This window comes from Microtus ochrogaster, chromosome 1, assembly GCF_000317375.1.
Source record: "Microtus ochrogaster isolate Prairie Vole_2 chromosome 1, MicOch1.0, whole genome shotgun sequence".
NCBI classification, from domain to species: domain Eukaryota; kingdom Metazoa; phylum Chordata; class Mammalia; order Rodentia; family Cricetidae; genus Microtus; species Microtus ochrogaster.
Window position 1 is genome coordinate 58491952 of NC_022009.1, and position 6646 is coordinate 58498597.

Genomic DNA, 6646 nt, shown 5'->3' on the forward strand with positions numbered 1-6646 from the left:
AAAAAAAAAAAAAAAAAAAAAAAAAAAAAAGATTTAAACACTCAAAAAGCACAGGGAACAGCTTAATAAGGGGCCCAAAGCAGCTTGACATTGCTATACATAGCCCAGGCTGCCTGGGACAGGGGATCCTCCTGCCTCGGCCTGATCATTGCTGGATTACAGGCATGCACCACAACCAGCACCCAGTACACTTTTTTTAAAATTTGCATTAAAAGGAAGTTAACCTTCAATACCCTGCCCACTCCTGTAATCCCAGCACTCAGGAGGCAGGGGCAGGAGTATCACCTTAAGCATGAGTCCAGTCTGGTCTACAAAGTGAGTTCCAGGCCAGCATGTGCCTGGGAGGTGGAGATAGGAGGATCATAAAGCCAGCCCATGTGGTGATACTCTTTCAGAAAACAACAGCAGTCGGTGCTGGTGGTGCAGGCCTTTAATCTAGCACTCAGGAAGCAAAAGCAGACGGCCTCCTCCCTGGGGACCAGCTCCCATACTATCAGAAGGGGCAGCCAAAGGAAGAAAGCAAGCAGCAGTCCTAGCCAGATGTGCTGCAGCCACAATCCAGATGTGATGCTGCCAACAGCAATGACCAAAATGACAAGCTATCCCAAAAGGTGTGGTAGTGATACTTACATCCTGGGAAATTTAGGACTCAGTCTATAGAGTGTGCATAACTGGTGAAGGCTCTGGACCCGGGAGAGCCGACTATGGCCACTCTTCCTACACCAGTATGATCCCCAACTGCACTTTAAATGCTTATCCATATACCCACAGGCAAGGTAGCTCTCATCTCTCATTAAAGAAGCTTGTTTACATCACACTACACAAAGCCACAACCTGTCACAGTCCAGAGAACAACTGGTTGAGGGGGGCCAATTGATACATTAAACATAAAACCCCGATGCTTGGGAGTTCAAGGCCAGCCTGGTCTACAGAGCAAGTTCCAGGACAGGCTCCAAAGTTACAGAGAAACCCTGTCTCAAAAAAACAAAAAACAAAAAACCCTATACTTAAAAGACTCAGGAAGTGTTGATGGAGAATGGGGGAGATTGCAAAAAACCAGAGAACCAGGATGGGACTCTGCTGTACAACAGCGTCGTCTGTATTTGACATGGAAACTGCACCCAAGAAATCCCAATAGAGTTGTTAAGCAAGACCCAAAAGATGACAATGCCAGTTGGCATAGCAACATAGATGGGGGGATTCCCAGTCTCAAGCCCAAGAAGAACTACAGGCTGCTGAGAGGGAGAGTAACCAACCCCATGAAGTCAGCTGAAACACATATGAGCTCATGAATGATCTCAGCAGATAGATGGATCTCATGGATGGATAGATAGATGATAGATAGAAAGATAGATAGATAGATAGATAGATAGATAGATAGATAGATAGATAGATAGATAGATAGATAGATATACACATGGATATATATGCAATAATTATACCTAAAATGTCATGTATTATAGAAGTTGAGGAAAAAAAAAGTTGAGGAAACACAGGAAAAACTGGAGGGAAGAGAGGAAGGAAAAATGAGGTAAATACAATTCTCATATATGAAATACTAACAAAAAAGAACAAACGTGAACAACAAAAATAAAACAATTAGAGCCAGGCGGTGGTGGCTCACGCCTTTAATCCCAGCACTCGGGAGGCAGAGGCAGGCAGATCTTGTGAGTTCGAGACCAGCCTGGTCTACAAGAGCTAGTTCCAGGACAGGAACCAAAGCTACAGAGAAACCCTGTCTTGAAAAAACAGAAAACAGGCCGGGCGATGGTGGTGCACACCTTTAATCCCAGCACTCGGGAGGCAGAGGCAGGCGGATCTCTGTGAGTTCGAGACCAGCCTGGTCTACAGAGCTAGTTCCAGGACAGGCTCCAAAGCCACAGAGAAACCCTGTCTCGAAAAACCAAAAAAAGAAAAAACAGAAAACAAACAAACAAACAAAAAACCCAATTAGATACTATATCACAACCACCAGAATGACTAAAAAAGACACACAGACCATCACGTTGGTAAGGACTGGAGAAATTTAGACTCTAATCCTATCTTGTAGGTAGGATTATAAAATGGTACAAATTTTTACCTTGTTTTAAGACTAATTTTTTACATTTGTGTGTATATGAGCATCTGTATGGGGGTATATATACTCGAGGTCAGGTGCCTGCAGAATCTAGAAGAGGTTCCGGTCCTATGGAAGAGCAGTCTATGTTTTTAACTGCTGAGCCGCCTCTCCCAGCCCTGGCACATGTTTCTCAACGCCTACACTGCCAGAAAACCGTGGAGGAGGTGACATGTGTTTCTACACTCAAGGCTGAAGCTACCAGAGCACACACAGCAGGCATCGTGTGCTCCAGTCTGAGGCTGTGACTCACTCTCTGAGCCACAACACTCACCGTGGGTCTTACACATCTCACTGCTGGGCCTTTCTAATTTGGGAGCATGACCTCACGGCCCAGGAACTCAGCAGTCTGAGTCACATGAAGGCTGACAGAAGTAGCACTAGTGGAATCCCGTTCCTGTCGCATGCGCCGTCCTGATTGCACCGTGTTCACAGTTGTGTGACTTTAGAAGATTTTTGCCTCCCCAAGGGAGGGAATCCCCATACTTGTTTTGGTCCCTCCACATTCTCTCTTCCCTACCCCAGACAAGCTCTAGGCTTCTCTGCAGGCTTTCTGGTTCTGGATTCACTGTGTAATACGTGGTCTTGGGGAACTGGCTTCTTTCACTTTGAATAGCACTCTTAGGTTCATCCAGGTTGCAACAATGTAAGTCTATCGCTCCTCTTATAGCTAATCATATTCTGTGGCGTGGGGACACCTCCTTCATCCATTTACCAGTCGGGACATTTCAGTTGCTTGCAGTCTGGGGCTGTTATGAATAATGTTTCCATGAATTTTCACATTCAGGTTTTTGTGTGAACATATGTTTTAATGTCTTTGGGATATGCACATAGGAATGGATTTACTTGGTTTTATGGAAGCTTAACATTTTCGAGGACTTGGTGCATTGCTTTAATTCCAGCATTGAGGAAGCAGAGACAGGAGGAGCTCTGTGAGCTCAAGGGCAGTCTGATGAACACAGCAACTTCCAGGCCAGTCACAGCTACATGGCCAGGCTCTGTTTCAAAAACTTTTTTTTAAAAACTCAAACTACTTTTCAAAATGGTTTTACCAAAGCTGGGCATTGCCATGCATGGTCCCAGGATGTAGAAGGCAAAGACAAGAAGATCAGGGTGTTTCAGGCTGGTCTCAGCAAACTAGTGAGGACAAGACCAGCCTGAACTACAGGAGACCTTGTCTCAAAAAACAAAACTGAGCCGCCGGGCAGTGGTGGTGCACTGTTTAATCCCAGCACTCAGGAGCCAGAGGCAGTCAGATCTCTGTAAATTCAAGGTCAGCCTGGTCTACATAGTGGGTTCCAGGACAGCCAAGGCTACACAGAGAAACCCTGTTTTGAAAAACAAAGACAAAACAAAAATGCTGGGATCATGGGCATAAGTCATCATGCCCCGCTGTCCTCTTTAAAAACAAAACAACTTTTTAGATTTGAGTGTTTCACTTGCATGTACATATGTGTGCATCTGTGCCGGTGCCCAAAGTCAGAAGAGGGTGTTACAGATAGTTGTGAATCACCATATGGCTGCTGGGAATTGAACCTGGGTCTGCACGAGGAGCAAACGCTCTTAACTGCTGAGCCATCTATCCCGCACATCCCCTACCCCACCACCCTTTTTTTGAAGCAGGGTCTCATGTAGCTCAGGATAGCTTTAACTTCTCCACAGAGCTGAGGATGACCTTGATCATCAGATGTTCCTGCCTCCCAAAGACTGGGATTGGAGTTATATGTCACCCTACTTGGTTCATATGATACTGGGGATCACACCACGGCTTTGTATCTACTAAGCAAGCATTCTACCAAATGAGCTATATCTCCAGCCCTGCCCCAGCTTGCCTGTCCTGGAACTAGCTCTTAAAGACCAGGTTTGTAGTAAATAGGAGCGGCGGGGCTGCGTCCCCAGCCGCCCCAGCCGCTTGGCTAGCTTATGCCCCGAAATAATTACACGGACACTGTATTCATTTAATCACTGCTTGGCCATTTCTATCTAGCCTCTTCTAGGCTAACTCTCGCACCTGGACTAGCCCATCTCTAATAATCTGCTATAGCCCACAAGGTGGCTTACCAGGGAGATTCTAGCCGACGTCCATCCTGGGTCGGAGCTTCATCGCGTGTGCCTCAGAGAGCAGAGCTCTCACCTCTGCCCGCAAGAGTGGAGCATCGTGTCTCTCTGAGGCATCTGCCCCCGAGAGGAGAGCTGTTGAGTCTGACCTCACTTTCTCTTCCGCCCAGCATTCTGTTCTCTTTACTCCTCCCTCCTGTTTTAACCTATCAGGGCAAGCAGCTTCTTTATTTAATTAACCAATGACCTTCCTCCATCACTTCCCCTTTTTCTGTTTAAACAAAAAAGGAAGGCTTTAACTTTAACATAGCAAAATTACATATAACAAAACAGTTATTAAGCAAGAATTAGTTATAATATTTATATCTACCTTATCTTTTATCATACAATTCCTGAAAGCAAGCACTATTTCTTAAGAAGAACCACAAAAGGGTGTTGTCATGAGTCTTCATTTTCTAACACCTGCTCCTGTGTGTTATATAAAAAGACCTGGGCGGTGGTGGCTATAGTTGGACTTTCTTTGAACAACCAGCCCCCAAATAATGACATGGAGACTTCTTATTATGAAAGCTTGACCTTAGCTTAGGCTTGTTCCCAACTAGCTCTGATAACTTAAATTAAACCGTTTATAACAATCTATGTTCTGCCACATGGCTCGTTACCTCTTCTCCATTCTGTATGTCACACCATCTCTGAGTCTCACTGGCTTAATCCTGTGCACCTCAGATTCTTCCCAAGTTCCTCTCTCCCCCAGAAAGTCCTGCCTATCATGCCTGCCCGGCTATTGGCCATTTGGCTCTTTATTAAACAAATCAGAAGGTGGTTTAAGCAGAGACACACCTTTGCACTGTACAATTATCTCACAACAGGTGGCCGATCTCTGTGAGCTCTAGGTCAGCCTGCTCTACAGAGTGAGTTCCAAACTAGGCAGAGCTACACAGAAAAACCCTGTCTCAAAACAAACAAATATAAAAAAAATTAAAGAAATTTATATGGGGGGCTGGAGAGATGGCTCAGTAGTTAAGAGCACTGATTGCTCTTCCAGAGGACTGGGGTTAAATTCCCACCACCCACATGGCAGCTCACAGCTGTCTGAAAATGCAGTTCCACAAGATCTGACACCTTCACACCAATGCACATAAAATAAAAAGCTAATAAATCAAAAAAAAGAAATGTATATGGTTTAAAAATAAAAGGATGGGCTGGAAAGAGCATTCAGCACTTGAGAGCACTTTCTGCTCCAGGGAGAGGACCCAAGTCTGGTTCCAAGCATGTACACCAGGCAGCCCATAACTGTCTGCAACTCTAGTTCCAGGGATTACACTTCTTCTGGCCCCAAAAGGCCCTTGCACACACATGGCAGGACTTCACATAGATATACAGACATACACACGAGCAAAAATAAAAATTAAAAAAGTATTTTTAAATATTTATTTTTATGTGTGTGCGCATATGTGTGTAGGTAAGCACACGTGTACAGGTTCTTGCAGAGGCCAGAAGAGGGAGTCAGAGTCCCTGGAGCTGAAGTCAGGGGTGATGGTGAGCTGCCTGATCTGGGGTAGGGAACTACCAAGCCTGGCCACTGACTTCAACTCCCAGGACCCACATGGTGGTGCAGAAATGTCTCCGGCAGGGTCTTTTTGACTTCCCCAAGTGTGCACAGTAGATGTGCCCCCACCCCCAGCCCACACACACACACACACACAGATTTCAACACAATTCCAAATCAGACACTTAAGGCCTTTCTGCCTCCACAGCTGTAAAACAGGTATTTTTCTAGTCCTTTCCAAAGACCCCCATTTACAGGGGAAGAGAAATATCACCCTAGTAGCTTCTGGTTTTACTCGGATTAGGATGCTGTCCAAGGCATCTCCAGGGCATTCTGAAAATGCGGTCTTGGTGTCTCTATGCCTGTCCCTTTTCTCACGGGATTACAGGTGTGAGCCAACATTCCTGCTTATCGTTCCCCCTTTGCTTGGTAGTTCAGTAACTACTTTGCTTGGTAGAAGTAATATTTATAGTGTTTATTCTCATTTCAGTGCGAGGAGGGCTGGTGGCGTGCACCAGTAACCCCAGCTCTAGAGGGATGGAGGCGTGGCAAGCAGTTCAAGGTCATCTGCCGCTAACGTCGTGATTCAGGGCCGGCCACAGCTACAAATGAGGTCCTGTCTCAAATCAAAGACCCGAAGAAGAGAAAGCTTTAAACGCGTCACACCAAACTGGGGGTCTTCCAAAAATGACCGGAAATTACAGTCTCGTCCCTTCCCAAGGAAAACGCAGGTGGAGGAAGCAAAGCGTTCTACCCGACCACCGCACCCCGCTTCCTCACGCCCCAACCCCGGAGCGGCGCCCCGAGTGCGCGAACCGCTCGAGCGGGAGCCTCCTGGCCCCGGCCATGGTCCCAGCTGGCCGCTGCGGCCGTCGCAGCCCGCGCGCACGGGTTCCCGCCGCCACCGCGCTTTCCGGCTGGCT